General features: G+C 43.3%; 1 protein-coding gene across 2 annotated transcripts in view; it reads right to left on the minus strand.

Moving 5' to 3' along the window:
* Positions 1–10374, minus strand: part of LOC115206628 (voltage-gated potassium channel subunit beta-1) — a 140481-nt gene that overhangs the window by 129632 nt on the left and 475 nt on the right. The gene's annotated exons all lie outside the window — the stretch shown is intronic.

Here is a 10374-nt window from a genome sequence, read left to right on the forward strand (position 1 = left end):
CCTGATTAAAGAAGCAATAAAGCTGGCCGTCTTTAGACTAGTTGAGCATTTGTGAGTTTAATTACAGGCTAGAAATGGCCAGAAACAAAGTACTTTCTTCTGAAACTCGTCAGTCTACTCTTGTTCTGAGAAATGAAGTCTATTCTATGAAAGAAATTGCCAAGAAACTGAAGATATCGTACAACGCTGTATACTACTCCCTTCACAGAACAGCGCAAAGTGGCTCTAACCAGAATATAAAGAGGAGTGGGAGGCCCCGGTACACAACTGAGCTTGAGGACAAGTACATTATAGTGTCTAGTTTGAGAAACAGTCCTTAACTGGCAGCTTCATTAAATAGTACCCACAAAACACAAGTCTCAATGTCAACAGTGAAGAGACAACCCCTGTGATGCTGGCCTTTTAGGCAGAGTTGCAAAGAAAAAGCCATATCCCTGTCCAGTGTCTGTGTTCTTTTGCCCGTCTTAATATTGTATTTTTTTTGTCCAGTCTGAGATATGGCTTTTTCTTTGCAACTCTGCCTAGAAGGCCAGCATCACGGGGGTCGCCTCTTCACTGTTGACATTGAGACTTGTGTTTTGTGGGTACTATTTAATGAAGCTGCCAGTTGAAGACTTGTGAGGTGTCTGTTTCAGGGAATCTCTGAAATGGATGCCTCATCCAAATTGTTCTTTGGTTTAGAGAAAAAGAATGGACAAAGAAGTTCACTAGCCCTAGTGAAATTAGAAAGAGGACAGTAGAGTTCTATGCTGCGCTCTACAAGTGGAATTAGAAAGAGGACAGTAGAGTTCTATGCTGAGCTCTACAAGTGTGAGTATAAACATTTACATTTTAGTCATATAGCAGACACTTTTATCCAGAGCGACTTACAGTAGTGAATGCATACATTTCATACATTTTTCCCGTACTGGTCCCCCGTGGGAATCGAACCCACAACCCTGGCTTTGTAAACACCATGCTCTACCAACTGAGCCACACGGGACTACGTATAGAGAGGATATAACAGTGACACAACAGTTCCTTGATGGGCTCCCACAGGTGGCTGCAGAAGCTCAGGTTGAGCTTGAGCAACCATTGTCTTTGCAGCTATACACTGCATTAAAATGCATGGAAGTGGAAGGACACGGGGCATTGATGGGCTTCCCGTTGACTTTTTTAAGTCTTTTTGGGCTATGTTGGGAGAAGATTGGCTAGCAGTAGTTAACGATAGTTTGACCGGAGGGTTACTACCGATAAGCTGCAGAAGGGCTGTCCCCCTCAACCTACTGCCCAAAAAGGGTGACTCTAGGGATGTGAAGAACTGGAGGCCAGTGGCCTTATTGTGCACTGATTATAAGATCCTGTTCAAGGCTTTGTCCAACAGTCTGAGGGATGTGATAGGTTAAATCATACATACGGATCAGTCCTACTGTGTTCCCGGCAGGCAGATAGGGAAAAACATTTCCCTGAATCTGGATTTTTTGGACATCTCTAGGGCTATTGGTTTGGATCCTGGTCTAATTTCAATTGTTCAGGAAAAGGAATTTGACCGAGTTGAACATCAGTTCCTATGGCACACCTTTGTGACATTTGGTCTCAGCTCTGGTTTTATTGCCATGATCAGGGTGATATATGGTGACATTGAAAGTGTATTGAAAGTTAACGGTGGCTTGAGTTCTCCTTTTAAAGTGTGTAGAGGTATTAGGCAGGGGTGTTCGTTGTCGGGAATATTATATACCATCGCTATAGAGCCCCTACTAAATAGAAGTCGCATTGAAGGGATGTACCTTTCAGAGGATATTCCTCATATTCGTCTCTCTGCCGATGCTGATGATGTATTTATTCCAGTGAAAAAATCAAGTGGTGAATAGTTTGAGTAGCAGTGTATAGTTGGTAGCCGTGTATAGGGAAATAGCTGGTAGCAGCATATAGGGAAATAGCTGGTAGCAGTGTATGGTGAAATAGCTGGAAGCAGTGTATGGTGAAATAGCTGGTAGCAGCATATAGGAAAATAGCTGGTACCAATGTATGGGGAAATAGCTGGTAGCAGTGTATGAGGAAATAGCTGGTAGTAGTGTATAAGGAAATAGCTGGTAGTAGTGTATAAGGAAATAGCTGGTAGCAGTGTATAAGGAAATAGCTGGTAGCAGTGTATAAGGAAATAGCTGGTAGCAGTGTATAAGGAAATAGCTGGTAGCAGTGTATAAGGAAATAGCTGGTAGCAGTGTATGAGTATTCACCGATGACATTTGTATTTAATATTTGCATTTACCGATGAGGTGCTCTAAGAAAAAGAAAAAGTCCTGTAAATGTATTTGAGCATTTTATCATTACTGTTCTGCTATAGATACATTTCAACACAGATCAAAAAATAACTTGTACCCGATTTACAAAAATGTGTGAGTGGTTTGGCTTATGTGTGAGAGTGTGTGTGAAAGGGGGATGGGTGACTGTTTGAGTGACATGTGATTGTACGTGTTCACATGTATGACTCCATCTGTCTGCTCCCCAGTAATTTCGTTCGGGTGTGTCAAGCCAAATGGAGGGAAATGAAGCATCTTACGACAGGGATTCTGTTTATGTCTTTGTGTTTCAATCTGACAATATGTGTGTGTGTGTGTGTGTGTGTGTGTGTGTGTGCGTGTGTGTGTGTGTGTGTGTGTGTGTGTGTGTGTGTGTGTGTGTGTGTGTGTGTGTGTGTGTGTGTGTGTGTGTGTGTGTGTGTGTGTTTTATTCTAGTGTTAGCAGGATAAATGTCAGATTGCTGTTCGATTGTTTGATTGTTTGTTCAAACAGAAAGTTTTCTGCTCACTGACCCTGAGGCAGTAGACAGAGTTTGGCCCTCAACAACACAGGAGAACTAGCTACCTCTGAATTAGACAGTCCACACACACACCACTCCACATTTTTATCGCACATCGCCTCAAAATAGCAACCCTCAACCTACATCTCTCAACTCACACCTAAATACAGACTGCTGCTTTTCTGGGACTGCTGTCAATGAGTGCACTAAAACAGAGCTCACAGATATCCAGAGCTCACAGATATCCAGAGCTCACAGACATCCAGAGCTAACAGAAAACCAGAGCTCACAGATAACCAGAGCTCACAGATAACCAGAGCTAACACATAACCAGAGCTAACAGATAACCAGCGCTCACAGATAACCAGCACTCACAGATAACTGGAGCTAACAGATAACCAGCGCTCACAGACAACCAGAGCTCACAGATAACCAGCACTCACAGATAACCGGAGCTAACAGATAACAAGCGCTCACAGATAACCAGCACTCACAGATAACTGGAGCTAACAGATAACCAGAGCGAACAGATAACCAGAGCTCACAGATAACCAGCACTCACAGATAACCGGAGCTAACAGATAACCAGCACTCACAGATAACCAGAGCTAACAGATAACCAGAGCTAACAGATAACCAGAGCTATCAGATAACCAGAGCTCACAGATAACCAGAGCTAACAGATAACCAGAGCTCACAGATAACCAGAGCTAACAGATAACCAGAGCTAACAGATAACCAGAGCTAACAGATAACCAGAGCAAACAGATAACCAGAGCTAACAGATAACCAGAGCTAACAGATAACCAGAGCACACAGATAACCGGAGATAACAGATAACCAGAGCTAACAGATAACCAGCACTCACAGATAACCAGAGCTAACAGATAACCAGAGCTAACAGATAACCAGAGCTAACAGATAACCAGAGCACACAGATAACCAGCACTCACAGATAACCAGAGCTAACAGATAACCAGCACTCACAGATAACCAGAGCTAACAGATAACCAGCGCTCACAGATAACCAGCAATCACAGATAACCAGAGCTAACAGATAACCAGAGCACACAGATAACCGGAGATAACAGATAACCAGATCTAACAGATAACCAGCGCTAACAGATAACCAGCACTCACAGATAACCAGAGCTAACAGATAACCAGCACTCACAGATAACCAGAGCTAACAGATAACCAGAGCTAACAGATAACCAGAGCACACAGATAACCAGATCACACAGATAACCAGCACTCACAGATAACCAGAGCTAACAGATACCCAGCACTCACAGATTACCAGAGCTGACAGATAACCAGCACTCACAGATTACCAGATCTAACAGATAACCAGCACTCACAGATTACCAGAGCTAACAGATAACCAGCAATCACAGATAACCAGAGCTAACAGATAACCAGAGCACACAGATAACCAGACCTAACAGATAACCAGCACTCACAGATAACCAGAGCTAACAGATAACCAGAGCTAACAGATAACCAGAGCACACAGATAACCAGATCACACAGATAACCAGCACTCACAGATAACCAGAGCTAACAGATACCCAGCACTCACAGATTACCAGAGCTAACAGATAACCAGCACTCACAGATTACCAGATCTAACAGATAACCAGCACTCACAGATTACCAGAGCTAACAGATAACCAGCACTCACAGATAACCAGAGCTAACAGATAACCAGAGCACACAGAGATACCCAGTGTAAATGAAAGTCAATTTTTTGGGTGTGGGACTGATGAACTGCACATTGGAACAGAGATTGGACTCATCAGGTGTCAACTGTGTAGTAATACTGTAATTTGTGCAATCATCCTCTTCACCCCACACCAGCCAATTACCCATCCTACCATTCCTCCTGCCATTCCTCCTGCCTTCCTCCTGCCTTCATCCCTCTCACCATATGTAACACACCCCTCCTCATCATCCTCCTCCTCCTCCACCCCCTCCTCCTCCTCACCGTCCTCCTACAGCTCCTCCTCGTCCTCCTACACCTCCTCCTCCTACTTCCCCTGCTCCTCCTCGTCTTCCTCCTCCTCCTCCTCCTCCACCTCCCACTCCTCCACCTCCTCCTCCTCCTCCCCCTCCAACCTCCTCCTCCACCTCCTCCTCCTCCCCCTCCACCTCCTCCACCTCCTCCCCCTCCTCCTCATCCTCCATCTCCTCCTCCCCCTCCTCCTACACTTCCTCCTCCTCCTCATCCTCCTCCCAGTGTATGGGGAAATAGCTGGTAGCAGTAAATGGGGAAATAGCTGGTAGCAGTGTATGGTTAAATAGCTGGTAGCAGTGTATGGGGAAATAGCTGGTAGCAGTATATGGGGAAATAGCTGGTAGCAGTAAATGGAGAAATAGCTGGTAGCAGTAAATGGAGAAATAGCTGGTAGCAGTGTATGGGGAAATAGCTCTTAATTAACAGTGTATGGGGAAATAGCTCTTAACAGTGTGTGGGGAAATAGCTCTTAACAGTGTATGGGGAAATAGCTCTTAACAGTGTATGGGGAAATAGCTCTTAACAGTGTATGGGGAAATAGCTCTTAACAGTGTATGGGGAAATAGAGGGTAAAAGTGTATGAGGATATGGCTGGTAGCAGCGTATTACTGTAGTGGTCTCCAAACTAATCCTACAGAGAAACAGGGTCTACAGGATTTTGTTTGAGCCCAACACTAACTCATTCAACTAATCAAGGTCTTGACGATATGTTTATTAGAAGAAAGAGCAGTTTTAGTCCTTGGCTAGAATGAAAGCTTGCACAAACAGCAGACCATAACTTATTGAACACCACATTATTTGAAACTGTCCTGTTTAAGAAAGGAGATGATTCACCTGAAAAACTAAAAGGGGCAGGACCTCCATCCTTATTAGCTTTGTAGTCCTCTGTAGTTCAGTTAGTAGAACATGGTCCTCTGTAGTTCAGTTAGTAGAACATGGTCCTCTGTAGTTAGTAGAACATGGTCCTCTGTAGTTAGTAGAACATGGTCCTCTGTAGTTCAGTTACTAGAACATGGTCCTCTGTAGTTCAGTTAGTAGAACATGGTCCTCTGTAGTTCAGTTAGTAGAACATGGTCCTCTGTAGTTCAGTTAGTAGAACATGGTCCTCTGTAGTTCAGTTAGTAGAACATGGCTCCAGGTCCTCTGTAGTTCAGTTAGTAGAACATGGTCCTCTGTAGTTCAGTTAGAAGAACATGGTCCTCTGTAGTTCAATTAGTAGAACATGGTCCTCTGTAGTTAGTAGAACATGGTCCTCTGTAGTTAGTAGAACATGGTCCTCTGTAGTTCAGTTACTAGAACATGGTCCTCTGTAGTTCAGTTAGTAGAACATGGTCCTCTGTAGTTCAGTTAGTAGAACATGGTCCTCTGTAGTTCAGTTAGTAGAACATGGTCCTCTGTAGTTCAGTTAGAAGAACATGGTCATCTGTAGTTCAGTTAGTAGAACATGGTCCTCTGTAGTTCAGTTAGTAGAACATGGTCCTCTGTAGTTAGTAGAACATGGTCCTCTGTAGTTCAGTTAGTAGAACATGGTCCTCTGTAGTTCAGTTAGTAGAACATGGTCCTCTGTAGATCAGTTAGTAGAACATGGTCCTCTGTAGTTCAGATAGTAGAACATGGTCCTCTGTTGTTAGTAGAACATGGTCCTCTGTAGTTCAGTTAGTAGAACATGGTCTCTGTAGTTCAGTTAGTAGAACATGGTCCTCTGTAGTTCCGTTAGTAGAACATGGTCTTCTGTAGTTCAGTTAGTAGAACATGGTCCTCTGTAGTTTAGTTAGTAGAACATGGTTCTCTGTAGATCAGTTAGTAGAACATGGTCCTCTGTAGTTCAGTTAGTAGAACATGGTCCTCTGCAGATCAGTTAGTAGAACATGGTCCTCTGTAGATCAGTTAGTAGAACATGGTGCTCTGTAGATCGGTTAGTAGAACATGGTCCTCTGTAGATCAGTTGGTAGAACTTGGTCCTCTGTAGATCAGTTAGTAGAACATGGTCCTCTGTAGATCGGTTAGTAGAACATGGTCCTCTGTAGATCAGTTGGTAGAACATGGCCCTCTGTAGTTCAGTTAGTAGAACATGGTCCTCTGTAGTTCCGTTAGTAGAACATGGTCCTCTGTAGTTCCGTTAGTAGAACATGGTCCTCTGTAGTTCCGTTAGTAGAACATGGTCCTCTGTAGTTCAGTTAGTAGAACATGGTCCTCTGTAGTTAGTAGAACATGGTCCTCTGTAGTTCCGTTAGTAGAACATGGTCCTCTGTAGTTCAGTTAGTAGAACATGGTCCTCTGTAATTCCGTTAGTAGAACATGGTCCTCTGTAGTTCAGTTAGTAGAACATGGTCCTCTGTAGTTCAGTTAGTAGAACATGGTCCTCTGTAGTTCAGTTAGTAGAACATGGTCCTCTGTAGTTTATTTAGTAGAACATGGTTCTCTGTAGATCAGTTAGTAGAATATGGTCCTCTGTAGTTCAGTTAGTAGAACATGGTCCTCTGTAGGTCAGTTAGTAGAACATGGTCCTCTGTAGATCAGTTAGTAGAACATGGTCCTCTGTAGTTCAGTTAGTAGAACATGGTCCTCTGTAATTCCGTTAGTAGAACATGGTCCTCTGTAGTTCAGTTAGTAGAACATGGTCCTCTGTAGTTCAGTTAGTAGAACATGGTCCTCTGTAGTTCAGTTAGTAGAACATGGTCCTCTGTAGTTTATTTAGTAGAACATGGTTCTCTGTAGATCAGTTAGTAGAACATGGTCCTCTGTAGATCGGTTAGTAGAACATGGTCCTCTGTAGATCAGTTGGTAGAACTTGGTCCTCTGTAGATCAGTTAGTAGAACATGGTCCTCTGTAGATCGGTTAGTAGAACATGGTCCTCTGTAGATCAGTTGGTAGAACATGGCCCTCTGTAGTTCAGTTAGTAGAACATGGTCCTCTGTAATTCCGTTAGTAGAACATGGTCCTCTGTAGTTCCGTTAGTAGAACATGGTCCTCTGTAGTTCCGTTAGTAGAACATGGTCCTCTGTAGTTCAGTTAGTAGAACATGGTCCTCTGTAGTTAGTAGAACATGGTCCTCTGTAGTTCCGTTAGTAGAACATGGTCCTCTGTAGTTCAGTTAGTAGAACATGGTCCTCTGTAGATCAGTTGGTAGAACATGGCCCTCTGTAGTTCAGTTAGTAGAACATGGTCCTCTGTAGTTCCGTTAGTAGAACATGGTCCTCTGTAGTTCCGTTAGTAGAACATGGTCCTCTGTAGTTCCGTTAGTAGAACATGGTCCTCTGTAGTTCCGTTAGTAGAACATGGTCCTCTGTAGTTCCGTTAGTAGAACATGGTCCTCTGTAGTTCAGTTAGTAGAACATGGTCCTCTGTAGTTAGTAGAACATGGTCCTCTGTAGTTCCGTTAGTAGAACATGGTCCTCTGTAGTTCAGTTAGTAGAACATGGTCCTCTGTAGTTCAGTTAGTAGAACATGGTCCTCTGTAGTTCAGTTAGTAGAACATGGTCCTCTGTAGTTTATTTAGTAGAACATGGTTCTCTGTAGATCAGTTAGTAGAATATGGTCCTCTGTAGTTCAGTTAGTAGCACATGGTCCTCTGTAGATCAGTTAGTAGAACATGGTCCTCTGTAGATCAGTTAGTAGAACATGGTCCTCTGTAGTTCAGTTAGTAGAACATGGTCCTCTGTAATTCCGTTAGTAGAACATGGTCCTCTGTAGTTCAGTTAGTAGAACATGGTCCTCTGTAGTTCAGTTAGTAGAACATGGTCCTCTGTAGTTCAGTTAGTAGAACATGGTCCTCTGTAGTTTATTTAGTAGAACATGGTTCTCTGTAGATCAGTTAGTAGAACATGGTCCTCTGTAGATTGGTTAGTAGAACATGGTCCTCTGTAGATCAGTTGGTAGAACTTGGTCCTCTGTAGATCAGTTAGTAGAACATGGTCCTCTGTAGATCGGTTAGTAGAACATGGTCCTCTGTAGATCAGTTGGTAGAACATGGCCCTCTGTAGTTCAGTTAGTAGAACATGGTCCTCTGTAGTTCCGTTAGTAGAACATGGTCCTCTGTAGTTCCGTTAGTAGAACATGGTCCTCTGTAGTTCCGTTAGTAGAACATGGTCCTCTGTAGTTCAGTTAGTAGAACATGGTCCTCTGTAGTTAGTAGAACATGGTCCTCTGTAGTTCCGTTAGTAGAACATGGTCCTCTGTAGTTCAGTTAGTAGAACATGGTCCTCTGTAATTCCGTTAGTAGAACATGGTCCTCTGTAGTTCAGTTAGTAGAACATGGTCCTCTGTAGTTCAGTTAGTAGAACATGGTCCTCTGTAGATCAGTTGGTAGAACATGGCCCTCTGTAGTTCAGTTAGTAGAACATGGTCCTCTGTAGTTCCGTTAGTAGAACATGGTCCTCTGTAGTTCCGTTAGTAGAACATGGTCCTCTGTAGTTCCGTTAGTAGAACATGGTCCTCTGTAGTTCAGTTAGTAGAACATGGTCCTCTGTAGTTAGTAGAACATGGTCCTCTGTAGTTCCGTTAGTAGAACATGGTCCTCTGTAGTTCAGTTAGTAGAACATGGTCCTCTGTAATTCCGTTAGTAGAACATGGTCCTCTGTAGTTCAGTTAGTAGAACATGGTCCTCTGTAGTTCAGTTAGTAGAACATGGTCCTCTGTAGATCAGTTAGTAGAACATGGTCCTCTGTAGTTCAGTTAGTAGAACATGGTCCTCTGTAGTTCAGTTAGTAGAACATGGTCCTCTGTAGCTCAGTTAGTAGAACATGGTCCTCTGTAGTTCAGTTAGTAGAACATGGTCCTCTGTAGTTCCGTTAGTAGAACATGGTCCTCTGTAGTTCAGTTAGTAGAACATGGTCCTCTGTAGTACCGTTAGTAGAACATGGTCTTCTGTAGATCAGTTAGTAGAACATGGTCCTCTGTAGATCAGTTAGTAGAACATGGTCCTCTGTAGCTCAGTTAGTAGAACATGGTCCTCTGTAGTTCAGTTAGTAGAACATGGTCCTCTGTAGTTCAGTTAGTAGAACATGGTCCTCTGTAGATCAGTTAGTAGAACATGGTCCTCTGTAGTTCAGTTAGTAGAACATGGTCCTCTGTAGATCAGTTAGTAGAACATGGTCCTCTGTAGATCAGTTAGTAGAACATGGTCCTCTGTAGATCAGTTAGTAGAGCATGGTGCTTGCAACGTCAGGATATTGGGTACGGTTCCCAGGACCAGCCGTTCTATAATTTATGTAATTTTTGGTTTCTCATATTCAATTAGGCTTATTACCCTGTCAGTCCTCCAGGACTCAGTGACAGCTCTGCAGATAGTGTAGGGTCACAAATCCATACCACACACACACACACAGATACAACCCAAATGTACCACCCCACAGAGTAAAAGTGACGGGTCCTAAATAAACAGCAATCAATTCTAATGCATCTACATCCTTTTATTGTTGTGTGGCTGTTGTTGAGAACACAGCTAGTCATCTCTCTCTCTCTCTCTCTCTCTCTCTCTCTCTCTCTCTCTCTCTCTCTCTCCTCTCTCTCTCTCTCTCTCTCTCTCTCTCTTCATCTCCCCCCTCTCTCTCTGTTCTCTCTCTTCTCTCTCGT

The sequence above is a fragment of the Salmo trutta genome, chromosome 13, assembly GCF_901001165.1.
Source record: "Salmo trutta chromosome 13, fSalTru1.1, whole genome shotgun sequence".
Taxonomy (NCBI): Eukaryota; Metazoa; Chordata; class Actinopteri; order Salmoniformes; family Salmonidae; genus Salmo; species Salmo trutta.